Here is a 13,430-nt window from a genome sequence, read left to right as displayed (position 1 = left end):
AGTTAGGGGTTAGATTTGAGTCAGCCCACAAATAGTTCCTAGACTCTAGGCAAGTCCATGTGCCTCTCTAACCCAGGTTCATCTCTAGCCAGCCAAAAATATTGTAACAATTAAGTGAGGGTTTGATTTTTGTTTTTGTTTTTGTTTGGCAATATTTGAAAAGCGAACTCCTAAATTTGCCTGCAGAATTCAATGAAAGTTTCAAAGAAAGGAGCTGGTTTTTTAGTGGAATCTTTAATAGTGCGTAGATAAATGTTGACTGAAAAGGAAATAGGGTATTCTGCATAGATGAAACTGAATAAAGAAGGTCACGAAAGAGGTAGGTCCTAGAGAAAAATAATTATTAGTTTGAGAGGTGCTTGTGCCTGTGGTTTGACTAGCTCATTCTGGAACTGCTGTGTATCATTTTCATGAAGAATACGGTTGGAGGAAAGGAGGACAATAAACAAATGTTCTCAGTAATCTAAGTACAGGATAATGGACAAGATCCCACTGAGGATTGTGGAGTTACTGGATTCAAAACATTTGGATTCAAAAACTGGGACAGCTAACACCTTCCACTTAGCAAGCAGCAACCAGCTCTCAGCAGTTCACTTTCCTACCCTTGGTGGAGTTACCAAGGTCTCTTAAAATTAATTTCTGTTCACTATCTCTCTAAAATTTCTGTCAAATCAATTTTTAAAAATGTTTCTTTGCTTTGAAGAGGGAACTGTTCTTCTAATCTATGAAGATTTTACTTCTTCTATGCTATGCCCATCACATAAACAAATAGGAAACCCTATTATAGTTTCTTCCAGGGAACTTGAGTTTGAAACTTTATGTTGGCTCCCAGCTCTCCCTGCGCTCCTCTCCATATTCCAATAGTTGGGTAATATTCTTCAGTTGTCTTACTGTCCCAGAAGAGTGTTGTCAGGGAGAGCAATCAGGAGTTTGCAATGAGACTGCTCTATTCCTCAATCAGTCTCTCCATTCCTACCTTCCTGCCACCACAAGACAACTTAAATACTGCAAATAAGTAGCAGAACTTAAAATCAAGCCCCAATTTTTCAACTCCAAACACATGGTCTTTCTGTGAATTACCTAGGATAACTTAAAAGTAGACATACAAGTATGACATATTGTGTTAAGTGTAAAGAAAGCCACTTTTATGGGTGGAATATGTCTCTCCCTCCCTGCAAAAATATAAATATGATGGAGTTCTAACACACAGTAATTTGGACTCTGACCTTATTAAGAAATAGGACCATTACAGAGGTAAGCAAGTGAAAATTAGATTATTAGTGTGAGCTTTAATCCAATATGACTGGTGTCCTTATAAAAAAGGGCAATTTGGATACAGAGACAGACACTTACTCTACAGGAAGGACACCATCTGAAGATTGGGGTTATGCTGGCATAAGCTCAAGAGCTACCAGAGCTGGGACAGAGCCTCGGACAGATCTTTTCCTAGTGCCTTCAGAGAGAACAGGACCCTGCTGACAACTTGATCTCAGACTTTTAGCCTCTTAAACAAGAAGGTGATGATTTTTTGTTATTTAAGCAACTCATTTTTGTAATACTTTGCTGTTGCAACTGTAGGAAAGTATTACAGGTATTTAAATGTTCTTTAATCTTACAAACTTTTTTTGAATTTACCTGTTTTATTGATTCTAGTTATTTCATACATTTCTTTAATCGTTAATCTACTGACAACATGACAATCATTTCAAATTAATTCTAATAAAAATTAATCGTACCAAAAAACTAGTCTTCCAACGTAGCAACATGAGTTCTTGAGATGTTCACTTGTATTTACTCTACTTCCATCTTCCTGTGATAGGGCTGTAGCCAGAAATCTTCTACTTTCTGGTCTCAAGGGGACGATGGCATATATTGGGTTTTAGTACCTAAAACACATGAAACAACTGAAGGTACTTCTCTCATAGCCATCTGTGGTGACCTCATCTCATGGAGAAGAGTATGTTTGGTAAACCAGAGAGTAAAGGAAAGAGAAAGAGAGGAGTTGGTTTTCCCACAAACTGGGGATAATAGAGAAGTCTATGGCTTGGAGATAGGAAGAGACTTTAATCTTTCTGAAGAGCCCTTGAATATGGCAAAATTTAATTATGAAATAGTTGTGCAGATGAGTGGGTTAAGTAAAATCAAAAATAGAAATTCTCAACCTCATTCAAGATATTCATGTGTGATAGGCAGAACTCTAAAAATGTCCTGGAAGATCCTTGTTCCCTGGTTACTTAACCAAACATTGATCTTGGTGCTGCTGTGAAATTACTGCAGATGTAATGAAGGTACACATCTTAACATAGAGATATTATCCTGGCCTAACTGGACGAGCCCCATCTATTTACTTATATGAGACCTTTAAAGCAATAATAATAATTTCTCTGTCTGGAATCAGAGAGATTTGTGAGAAGAGAGATGCAGGAGAAAAAGTGGAAAAGTGAATCTGTTTCTGAGAAGGATTTGATATACTCACTGGCTCTGAGATTCTGGGCCTATGAGAGATATCGCTAGTAGTTAAGGGCAGCCATCAGCTAACAGCCAGAAAAGAAACTGAACCTCATACTTACAACCACAATGTACTAGATTCTGTCAATAACCTGAGTATGTTTCAAAGTATATAATTAATGAGCATCTTGAAAAGAATGCTGATGGACACCTTGATTTTGGGCCTGTGAAACCCAGATCAGGAATACCAGCTGAGCCCAACCTGGAAAGTTGACCTATAAAATAGTGAGACAATACACATGTATAGTTTAAACCTAAGTCTGCAGTGCTTTGTTAATTCAGTAATAGACAGCAAATACACCAAGTTTCAAGGGTAGCACAGAAGCAGAGGCCCTATTACTTAGGAACCAAGGGATGTTAGACTAAACAGGACATCGTCAGTGATCACAATGAAATGGAAATCGGAAGTCAATTTCCCATTTTGGAGCACACCTTGAAACCTCTAAAATGCTTGTGCAAACTCAAGAATCAGGAGAGGGCTCCAGCAAGAGCTGGGGTTGAATTTAAATAAAACAAAGAAATGTTGTCTTTTACACATGTGAGTTTACCAAGTAAGATTTATTTCCACTTCCCCAAGAAAAAAATATGAATTGAGTTTATGTAGTACTTTTCATCTCCTTTGTGCTAATATTTCACACATCAAGGAATTTTATATTTATGCTATTTGACACACAAACCCTTCCCTCTTCCGTAATCCTCATTTCATAAGCCCTTTCAAACTCTTTCTTCCAGAGCTCCATGATCTGAGCATCACCAGTATACCAAGATGTATGTCTAGTATTTTTCAAATCTATTCAACTGAAGTTTTTGACAATCTATTGCATTAAACAAATTCTAGTTTTTCTGTGTGATAGCATTTAATTGTTTCAGTTATTCTGTAAATAAAATATTCTGTCTCTAGTATATACCACGGAACTTAAGCTCAGATAAAGATGGATCTTACCAAGGATGCTATCTTTAGTATGAAGATGGTCAGGAATTCAAATTTATGTCTGCTTGTTTACCATTCTAAGACAGAACTACCTACTTAAGCATGAGTTGGAAAGTAACCATTTAACAAGTCCTCTAGAAAAAATAATTGCGGCCTACCTAATAGCATACCCTTTCCTGTGGTCTTTTCAACGCCTTGACTTGAATGAAATGCCAAGAATAGAAAATTCAGTCTGACTGTTGAAAGGAAGTTTGCCAGTAGAAATACCATCCAAACATTATTCCAACTTCAAAATCATTTTATGTAAAGATTACATCTAGTGCAAGGGACTCAAATTTATTTTTCTTCGGTGTGCCTTCCCAGTGGAAATAATACTGCTTGTAACTTGGTTCATGTTTTCTTCATCTCTCCCTCTTCTTCATGACCTCTCTCCAGTTAGTCTGCATGAATAAGCAGGAGAGTCAGCCCAGGCATGGTCCTCAGCACCTCAGGCAGAGGAGGTTGGGTACATCCTGCCTCTCTCTCAAGTTTAAACTTTGGCTGAAGACTGATCTTAGATTATGGGATAGCTTCAAGGAACTTAATTTGCACCCTAATTATCATAGTTGTTTCCCTGAAACAAATAACAATAATGAAACATTAATAGTTTTAAGGTAAAATGAATAGTTTTATTTTAAACATATTAATATTCTTGCCCTGGCCGGTTTTGCTCAGTGGTTAGAGCATCGGCCTGCGGTCCTGAGAGACCCGGGTTCGGTTTCCGCTAAGGGCGTGTACCTCGGTTGCAGTTTGTCCCCGGCCCTGGTCGGTTGTGTGGGTGGCAGCCACTCGATGTGTTCCTTTCACATCGATGTTTCTCTCTCTCTCTCTCTCTGTTCCTCTCTCTCCCTCCCACTCTACCTGAACAAAAAATGGAAACATGTCCTCTGGTGAGGATTAAATAAATAAATAATAAATAAATAAATAAACATATTAATATTCTTAACTCTCATTTAAAATTTTTTATTTCTGTATAGTGAATATAGTTACTTCAATAACAATCATTAGCAGAGTAACTCCTGCTTTTAGTTTGAATCACTGTTGAAGACAAACTTCCAATTTGGTACAAAGAAGTGTCTTCATTAAGAATTACTGGACTGATTCTTTAAAAACACAAAGGAGCCCTGGCCAGTTTGGCTCAGCGGTTAGAGCGTTGGCCTGAGGTCCGGAGAGACCCGGGTTCAGTTCCCGCTAAGGGCACGTACTTCGGTTGCAGTTGGTCCCCGGCCCTGGTTGGTCGTGTGGGTGGCAGCCACTCGATGTGTCCCTTCACGTCGATGTTTCTCTCTCTCTCTCCCTTCCTCTCTCTCCCTCCCACTCTGTACAAAAAATGGAAGAATGTCCTCGGGTGAGGATAAAAAAAAATAAAATAAAATAAAATAAAAACACAAAGGAAATTATTTTTAAAATTCCTATTGGCAAAAAGCAAACTAATTGAAAATTGGAACTTTTCATTTTAAAGCCAAATAAACTATTTTCATGAAAATTAAATAGAGTGGCAATTTTTTTTTTCATTAAAAAAATTCAAGTGACACAGAACATTATAAGAACAACAGTGATAAATATAACATTTACAGTTTGCTCAAAAAATCGAATAACCCTTTTCTGAACTTGGCATGATACTGAACAATACTTCTCTAAAGCTGAGCATTTTGAATGTTGACCTAGATAACTTGACTTTGCACTCTTCATTTCTGAGTGTGTTTAGGAATCTAGGAAGGTATACCGTCGGCCCTCGTCACCTCACGCTTCAATTTCGCAGCAGCTTCACTCTATCGTGGTTTTTTCAAATATATTCATTAAAAGTTGATCGAGACAGTGAAAATGATACAGCGTGTGCTCGATTGTCTGAGTCAATTATACATCCCTGTATTACAATTACAATTACAATTACAATTACAATTACTGTACGCATGGCCTATGTATTCGAGCACCACAGGAATCCTTTAACGCTAGGTGCAACCGGTAGAATCTGGGACGCATTCACCGCAATAAACGAGGGACAACTGTATTTTTAAAAGTCTTGCTTCAGCACAGTTACAAAACTTGAATGTCCTATGATGATCAGAATACATATGTTCTTTGAAGGACATTAGTTCCCAGCTGGTAATTTTCTTATAAAATATTTAGTAGTATGAAGTCCTTAGAAAGTTGTGTGATATATCATTAGCTAGTAGGAACCATTATTTTCTACGGAATATTTTAAATCAAACTTTATGCACAAATAACTGCTATCACATTCTCCTGTCATCAGGTCCAAAAATGTCACATTCTCAGATAGACCTTCACTGCTCACTCAACATTAAATTCTTTATCATGTTATTCTATTTATTATTTTTTTAGCTTGTTTTTTTTTTGTATTTATTCATTCACTCATTCATTCATTTTAGTTCTCATATTCTCCATTAAGATGTAGGTGTCAAAAAAGCAGGAAACTGTCTTTCAAGTTCACAACTACAGCCCTGATGCCAAAAAGACTTTCTGGGACTCCATATTTGTTGATTGAGTGAGTAAATAAATGAATACTTAAATGACAGTCAGTTATTTAAAAACAAACTTTTTAAACTTCAGCCTATATGACAAATATTTTGAAGTAACTTCCAGAGGAAATATTATCAATATTACACTTCAAAGACCAAATGTGAGCACTTGGTGTGGCAAATTGAAAAATCAATGTGCGCTGACAAACTGATGACACATTTTATAAGTCCGAAGAGAAACTCATCCTATATCTATATACCAAAATAATATATAATATATATTTCCCTTTATAGTTTTTAAATGATTAAAAATAAAATATTAAGTATAGTTTAAACTATAAGATATAAAATATACTTTAATTCAAATAATAATTTCCTGCCTGTTATTTTCAACCAAGACAATAGAGTACTCTCTCTCCTCTTTTCTTTCTTTCTTTCTTAAAATCTAGGTAGAGAACCATGCCTACATGGTGTTAATTTCTCCAGTGACTTAACTTTTCTTTCCTTTCCCATGTAATCCAATATTGTTAGGATAAACATTAACCAGAGTTATAATAATGAGGGTCTCTTGAGCAATTACCATATACTTTAAGTATTTAAATCACAGAAACTTTCAACTGCAATACTATACAATCACCAATGTACCTAATAAATTTGCATATAGTCACTACCTATTATCAATACTTTTTAGGAATTCTGAGAGTCCTGACTGAGTCAAGACAATTCCATTGTTTGGATAACAGGTTTTAGCTCACATTTGCTAGTGTGAACCTATGTTTAGTAGTTTCTTTGTAACCTGTGAATATAAGATGGATTGACCTTTTAGCAGCCAACCTCATTATCCATGTGTAAACATTTCTATGGATATAGTTTCTCACTGATAGTGAATTAGATGTGAGAAAGTCTATTAACTCTATACCAATAGGGTACCACTTAATGAGCTGCAGCAACAACACTCCAAGTTGATCCCTGGTGAACTAAAGAGACTTGCTGCCCTAGAAGCCTAATACTGCCAGGGAGGGATTTAGACACTTGGAAAAATACAGGCCATGGAAACTGTATCTACGTAAGCAATTTAAAATCAAGACTTAGGACACTTTCCCAGATCATTCTGAGTAAAAGAAAAATGCTTAGTAATTGAGGAAAACAGAATTTCTCATTAAGAATTTCTTGAGGGGGCTTATCTGTGATTTATGTCCTTAGTGAATTGCAGTATGAATGACATGGTAGGTTCCAATATTTCTTGAGTAAGTGAGTAACATGAATAATTGCATAAAATGTTCATTGTTTGACTTTCGTATATCAAGCTTTGTTTACTCTTTGATTTTTCTTTTTCTTTTTTTGTAAATAAGAAACTAATAAGAATGTAATAACTTTTGGGTATTATGTATTTAATTTTCTAAATCAGTAAATCATAGCAACTTATGTGTCATAAATAAGGTTATTTGCTTTAATTTCACTTCCCTTTTTCTATGAATGTTTTGTGGAAGATTTGTACAGTAAAGCTGTTTTGAAAAATCTACACTTTCACCAGAGGCGATCTCGTTTTACAAGACTGTGTTTTAAATGAATTCTGTAGGCATATAAAGCATATCCATTCCCCACATCCCCAGTTGCTTTTGTACGTACCATCAATCAGTTTTGTTTTGTTTTTCTTTTTTAAAATCTTTTTCATTTAAGGGATTATTTTAGTTCTTGAGGTCACAAATTTGATAAACAAAACCCATGTTCATGCCATTTCTTTACTTGCTATGCTATTCTTCTTTTCTTCTTTTTTAAACATTTTTTAACTCATCTTTATTGTTGAATATATTACAGATGTCCCCCTCTTTTTCTCCCATTGACCCCCCCTTCCCAATCCTGCCCCTCTTTTTCCTTCCCCACACTACTATTGTCAGTGTTCATTGGTTATGCATACATGCATAGAAGCTCTTTGGTTTATTTCATCCCGCCCTCCCTCACCCCTTCCCTTTGAGGTTCATCAGTCTAACAACCAATTTGTACTTCATTCATCTTTTTTACCCAGCCCCCCAACCCCCACCCATCTGGCAACAAACTAAAGGTTCTCAGCACCTAGGAGTCTGTTTCTGTTCTGCTTGCTCATGTTGTTTGTAGATTCCATTGTTGATAGATATGCATTAATTGCCATTTTATTGTTCATATTTTTGTTCTTCTTCTCCTTCAAGAAGACACTTCAACATTTCATATAATATTTGGTGGTGATGAACTCCTTTATCTTTTTCTTGTCTGGGAAACTCTTGATATGTCCATCGATTCTAAATGATAACTTTGCAGGATAGAGTAATCTTGGTTGTAGGTCATTGTTATTGTTCTATGAATTATATTTTAAACTTCTCTCCTCTATCATTCTAGACTGAATGTTCTAATATATAATTACCTTTCTCATAGAACTTTTATTTGCTTTGATTATTTAATCTTTCTCTTTTGCTAATTTTAAATGATAAAAAATACCTCATGGAATCATTTCTACATTAAATAATTAGAATTCTGTAAAAAATCTATTGCAAGCAAATTTCTATCACATGCCAATAATTATGTTGCTTTAGTTACAGAACTATAGAAGACAGGTGTCTGTCAATAGACAATAATTACTCTTAACTCTTCTCTAGTAGTTTAACAAAAGATTATCTCATTTACAAATGTGATTTGGATTACCATTTTCCTAATAATCATTTTAAAATTCTTCACCTTAATAAAGTTCCTCTTGCATACCCAAGGAAAGCATAATATCTCAACCCTAAAGAATGCATGAAAATATTTTATACATATTAACTGATGTGTTTAAAATATGTCATTTGGCATACTAGAAATCATGTATTATTGTTATCAACAAAAATATAATGCTCTATTCAATGGCATTGGTATTACAAAACATTTTTGTATGAACTTGTTGATCACTTTCTAAAATTATTAAAATTTTAAATAAATAAATTTTACATAATGTAGGTTATTTGCTTATGTTCTTATTAACAGTCTAAAACAGTGTTTTTAACCAGTGTCCCACAAAAAATTTTAAAACATGCAATACCTGTTCAGTCATGGGCACTGACCTCTTTTCCTTTAGATTGTCAAATTTTAAAAAATGAAAACAGCTAACACAACAATAACTGTCCAGTGTAAATTAATAAAAAGTATGGCTATTTTTTGTCAGATCAGCAAAAAAAAATCTATTTTTTGGTGTGCAGCAGAATTTTTGTATTTAGTTTATGTGTGCCATAAGATGAAAAAGGTTAAAAATTACTGCTTTAAAAGAAATCTAGCAAATTTTTTATCTAGATTTTCACAATTTTAGACACTATGCTCTCTCTTTACTGTTATGTAAATGTTCTATGATTCTACACTTTGGTTGTGTTCAAGTACTTAATCTCTACTTTAGGTTTTTGCATTAATGTAGTGCTCTGAATATTTCAATATACATTTCTCCACCGACACAAAACAAATAAAGGTTTAATGTCTGCAGTGACGAAGTAACTCTTTGAGTTAAAGCTGACTCAAGAACAAACAAAGGTTTAAAAAACCATTAACAGAGGTATGCTGAGAGCTTTGAATATGTACTAATACCTCCAGATATACTTAGTATTATTGAAGGAGGTCAGTTTTATGGGGTAAAGAATCTTTCAGATTATCAGTGTGTACATATGGGATTATAACATAACCCTTTTTCAAAAATTGAAGAATTTGATAAGGTTATTATTAAAATATGAGACAATCTTTTCTGTTTTGCTTTAAAATGAAACTGGTAAGTAAAGTTCTCAGTACTAAGATTCTACTTTGAAAATATTTTTGTGTCTTCTTAACATACAAACAGGTGTGTGATGAAAGGCACACAACTATATGGTGTCTAGTGTTCTTTAAATAAAATAAACCATTCTAAAAAAATATTTGTAATATATGTCAAAGTTATTTGAAAATTTAAATTTTTTTCTTTATTGATTTTAGAGAGAGGGGAAGAGAGAGGAAGAGAGAGTTAGAAACATCAATGAAAGAGGGCATTGATTGGTTACCTCTTGCATGCCCTCCATCAGAGATCTGGCCCAAAACCTGTGCATGTACCCTGACTAGGAATCAAACCAGCAGTCTCTTGATGCATAGGTCGACGCTCAATTGCTGAGCCACACCGGCCAGGGAAAGTTATTTGAAAATTTAAAACACTATACAAATATAAGATGATATTGAACATTGAATATATTTGTAAATGCAAATGTGATGATATTTATATTCATTTTTTTTTTTTATCCTCACCCGAGGATATTTTTCCATTTTTTGTACAGATAGAGTGGGAGGGAGAGAGAGGAAGGGAGAGAGAGAGAAACATCGACGTGAAGGGACACATCGAGTGGCTGCCACCCGCACAACCAACCAGGGCCGGGGACAAACTGCAACCGAAGTACGTGCCCCTAGCGGGAACCGAACCCGGGTCTCTCCGGACCGCAGGCCGACGCTCTAACCGCTGAGCCAAACTGGCCAGGGCTATATTCATTTTATAAGCACTCAACAATGATAATATATTTTCATGTATTGCTGGAATGAGGTAAGTTATTTTCCTCATAAGTAAATGTTCTTTTACTAACATTTGTAATCTATGATTTAATATGTTTAAGTATTCATGTAAATATACATAATTCTTCAAAGAGCAAGAATCCCAGAATTACTGTTCTCTGACATTTATTCTTCAGACTTTAGAAGCTCTGAAATATATTTTCTTTAGAACCACATTGCCATAACAATGTTTTATGTAATTTTGGACACAAAGGATTTAAGACACATTCATTTCAGTGGAATTGTAGAATTACTTCAAATATAGCTGGAATCTAGAAACTATTTGATGGACCTCGGCCAATATTCTTCATCTTTTATAACAAGACAAGATGTTTCCATTTACTTTTAAATGAAGATGTTCATACAAGAGCTAGTTTCAAGTTTCCATGCCATTGATTTCAATTTAGAATTTCTTGGTCCAAAGGTGACACCATTATTCAGTAATGCAACTTACAAAATGTGTCCTGAATTTATGTGAGAAAAACTTTTAATACAACTTAGCCTTGTGCTAAGCTTTGCTTTGGGTATAATTGCAGATTTTAACCATTTTATAATAATATCATGTATAGAATTTTGCATGGATATGTCAAAGCACAAAAACTTTAACCTAAATTATAATGAAGACGTTTTAAAGTTTAATTTTGAAATATGACAATTGGGGGCAATCTTCTGCCTTATTACTTTTCCAAACTTTGTATATAGCTACTTGAAATTTTTTTTTTTTAAATCTTATTCTGTGTCATATGAGTGAAGCAAAAAACATCCACAATTGGAAGGACTCCCCTCCTTTGGGGACAATGAGGGTTTCAGAAGCACAGATACTATTTTTGTGAAGATCAGAAAATAATCATGTGCTTAGTAGTTATTTTGCTTGTTTGTTTTCAGATATGATATATTTGGAATAAGTATATTTGGATAAGTAAAAATGTTTTTAATTCATAAGTGGTTATTAAATAAACAACACTTTCCCTATAATATTATAATTGTCTAATTTAAAATAATTTTTTAGTAAAATAATTTATTTTCTATTTGTTTTTGTAAGTATATACATGTATAAATTGTGTAAAATATAAATAGCTAACATTGAAGTAACTGGTTATTGCCACACTCATCAAATCCAGGTTCTGTGTCTATATCTAGATTTTATATTTTCTATCCTCTCTGCCCAAATTAAATGTCTTATGGTAAATGTTTAATATGTGCCCTCTTCTTTCTAGATGAAAGGTAGTTTCTAAGAAAACTCTTAAAATAATACATGGTATGCTGATTTTCCAAAATGATTTTCTTTTGAATTGCATATGCTTATCTTGAGAACTTTTTTATTTTTTTCATTACAGAAACCTCTTGAGAGAGGCAAAATAGCAGAGAGTTTACTGGCAAGTCTGAATTAATTATAAAGAAGGAAGATGACTATGATAGAAGCATAAAGAAACCTGTAAAAGTTAATTTTCTCCAAATTCCAAGCATTACAAAGTAATTGCATTGAAGAATATTTTCTGTATACTTCCATTAAAAAGTAAAAATAAAATGTGTAACTGGAGTGATAAGAAGTAAGGCGTAGGCCTCTGTTTTCAGTAGTGATAATTTTTTTTTTTTTTTGCAACATAACTTTTGAATTATTTCTACCACAGAAAGCTTTAAAGGTCTTGAATTCTGAGCACACACGGAAATGCCAGTTAGTTCAGAGCGTGTATTTGTCCAAATGTTCATTGCTTATGTTATTGTGAGCATCTCCCAAAAATGTACCCCCCACCCCCCCAAAAAAATCTACTCAAATAGTTTCTTTGAACTTCATAAGTGAATGATTCCCTGTATAACTGCAATAAAAACTCTGGGAAAGAACCTATTATGAGTACTGTGTCAGCAATTTCAGCTTATTGCACAGGGCTTGTTCCCTTTTTCACATAACTATTTAGTGATATTAAACTCCAGATTGTATAATGTTGTAGCTGATAGGAGCCTTGAGCCTTTTTTTTTAGCATTTTAAAATCTAAGATTACTGACCACTTTAGGAAGAAAAGTTAATGAAGAACATAACTTGTAAATGATGCTGAATGGTGTATGCCTCTTGTCATTTCCTTGGGAACAGCACCAGATGATATCTGTCCAAAACGTGTTTATGGATTCACAAGTTTACTTCAAAATTTCTTTAGCTACGAGCATGCTTAGAAGTTGTTAGCCATGTAGAATCTGAATTATTAGTCAATATATGCCAAAGAGGAGAAATGGGACCACTGGGGTGGCCGGCCCCACAGAGCTTTCTGCGTTTGTTGTCATCATTGTTAAGTACTCAACACAGTAGGACCCTAAAGAAACAGAGGAATTGGCGATCGCTGTTGAGCACAAAAATATTCAGAAAAAGGTTATACCTAGAGTAGGTATAGTTTTTTTTTTTACACAGAAAAAGGAGCACTTACATTCTGTGAAGGCAATGCAAAGGGAGAAAGAATTGAAATCAAGGGTTCAAAAGCACTTGATTCTGCTATTCACCGTGTGCCTTTGACAAGACACCTGCCTTTCCCGAGCTACGCTGACTTGGGAAAATGGGAAAATACCTACCTGCCTTCTTCACAAGATAGTTCTGACAGTAAAAGAAGCACACATACAGACACAGGAGTCATATTATGAGGGCTTTATTTTGTGTAAATTGCTATCAATACAAGCTATTTCAAAGGAGAATTATTACTATTTATCTTTGCACATTTAATTCTGGCACATTTGCAGGTAACTAGCATGTCTCTTTTGAGCTGCCTGTGCAAAATGCTCCAATCTGCCACGGCTTTCAGTTGAAGTGTGTCATAACCAACTACGTGACCTCCCTCATCTGTTCTGGCCCCTCTCCTGCCCATTCCCCCACTGCAGCCACGGTGATCTGCGCAAACCTTGTGATGGCCCCTCCCTACTTGAATTCT

This window comes from Molossus molossus, unplaced genomic scaffold (genome assembly GCF_014108415.1).
Source record: "Molossus molossus isolate mMolMol1 unplaced genomic scaffold, mMolMol1.p scaffold_m16_p_5, whole genome shotgun sequence".
Classification (NCBI taxonomy): domain Eukaryota; kingdom Metazoa; phylum Chordata; class Mammalia; order Chiroptera; family Molossidae; genus Molossus; species Molossus molossus.
Note: the sequence above shows the minus strand (reverse complement) of the source record.